This window comes from Geospiza fortis, unplaced genomic scaffold (assembly GCF_000277835.1).
Source record: "Geospiza fortis unplaced genomic scaffold, GeoFor_1.0 scaffold22, whole genome shotgun sequence".
NCBI classification, from domain to species: domain Eukaryota; kingdom Metazoa; phylum Chordata; class Aves; order Passeriformes; family Thraupidae; genus Geospiza; species Geospiza fortis.
This window is the reverse complement of record NW_005054700.1, coordinates 41698-43850: the sequence shown is the minus strand read 5'-3', so window position 1 is coordinate 43850 and position 2153 is coordinate 41698.

Sequence of the window (2153 nt, the reverse complement as noted above, 5' to 3'; positions counted from 1 at the left end):
TCTCTGTGTGGTGATTTTGGGGTCTCTGGGTGGTTTTTGGGGTCCCTGTGAGTTTTGGGGAGGGCTCTGGATGTTTTGGGGTCTCTCTGTGTGGTGATTTTGGGGTCCCTGGATGTTTTTGGGGTCCCTGCGTGATTTTGGGCAATAAATCGGGATAAATTTGGATAAATGTGGATTTTTATGGATTTTTTTTGTACGGGTAAATATGGATAAATATGGATAAATATGGACTTTTTTGTACTATTAAATATTGATGAATGTGGGCAAATTGGGCTAAATGTGGATTTTTAGGGATAAATTTGGCTAAATGTGGATTTTAGGGTCCCTGGATGTTTTTGGGGTCCCTGCGTGATTTTGGGCAATAAATCGGGATAAATTTGGATAAATGTGGATTTTTATGGATTTTTTTTGTACGGGTAAATATGGATAAATATGGATAAATATGGACTTTTTTGTACCATTAAATATTGATGAATGTGGGCAAATTGGGCTAAATGTGGATTTTTAGGGATAAATTTGGCTAAATGTGGATTTTATATGGATAAATATTGATTTTTGTGGATTTTTCTATAGGTAAATATGGATAAATATTGATAAATATGGATTTTTGTACCGTTAAATATTGATGAATGTGGGTAAATTTGGCTAAATGTGGATTTTTAGGGATAAATTTGGATTTCATACGGATAAATTTTGATTTTTATGGATTTTTGTACTGGTAAATATGGATAAATTTTGATAAATATGGATTTTATAGGGGTAAATATTGATAACTATGGGTAAATATGGATTTTTCTATGGATAAATGCTGATAAATAAGGATATTTATGGATTTTACATTAAAAAACCACAACACCCCCCCACGAAAAACCACAAAACCCCAAAAAACTGATAAAACTCCCAAAAAACTACAAAAAATCCACAAAACCCCCCAAAAACCCCATAAACCCCCACAATTATTTCATTTTTGGGTTTTTTGTTGCCGGTGGGAAAAGGGATTTTTATGAAAAGGATTTTTAATGGGATAAAAATGGGATAAAAATGGGATAAAAGTGGGATAAAAATGGGATAAAAACGGGATAAAAATGGGACAAAAACGGGATAAAAATGGGACAAAAATGGGATTCTCAGGATTAAACGGATAAAAAATAAAAATAAATATAAAAGAAGTGTAAATAAATGTAAATATAAATGAAAGGTAAATTAACATTGAAAGCTTCTCCTCGCCCTAAATCTTGCGTTTCCCCACCCTAACGAGGCGCCATTAATCCCATAATTATTGGCCGCTAATTAATTAATATCGCGGCCAGGATTAATTATCGGGGGAGGGGAGGAGGAACCCAAAACCCCGGGGGGCGTGGAAGGTTAAAAAAGGGAATTTAAATGGATTTTAAAAGGGATTTTTAAGGGATTTTAAAGGATTTTTAAGGGGTTTTTTTAGGGTTTTTAAGGCGTTTTTAAAGGATTTTTTAAAGCGGTTTTTAAAAGTGGTTTTAAAGAAAATTTTTTTTTAAGATTTTGGGGCGGCTGAAAGTTTTTTAAAGGGGTTTTTAAAGGGTTTTTTAGGGGGCACTTAAGTTTTTTTTACAGGGGGTTTAAAGGGGATTTTTGAGAGGATTTTAAGGGGATTTTAAGGGAATTTTAAAGGTTTTTAAGGGGTTTTCAAGAGGGTTTTAAAGGGGTTTTTAAGGGGATTTTAAGGGAAATTTAAAGGTTTTTAAGGGGTTTTCAAGGGGATTTTAAGGGGATTTTAAGGAAAATTTAAAGGTTTTTAAGGGGTTTTAAAGAGGGTTTTCAAGGGGTTTTTAAGGGAATTTTAAGGGAAATTTAAAGGTTTTTAAGGGGTTTTAAAGAGGGTTTTCAAGGGGATTTTAAGGGGATTTTAAAGGGATTTTTGAGGTTTTTAAAGGATTTTTAAGGATTTTAGGGCGGATCCCAGGAGGGGCTCGGAAAGGCGAAAAAAAATCGGAATTTTCCGCCTGGTTTTGGGGTTTTTGTGCTTCAATCCGGGATTGGCCTCGAAAGGCCGAGAAAACTGAGATTTCTCCCCAATTTATCCCATTTTGGGGCCAGGCCGAGAGCGTTCCGCACCCCAAAATTCCCCTAAAAAATTCAATTTTAGGCCCCAAAAACCCCCTTGAGTTTTCACCTCT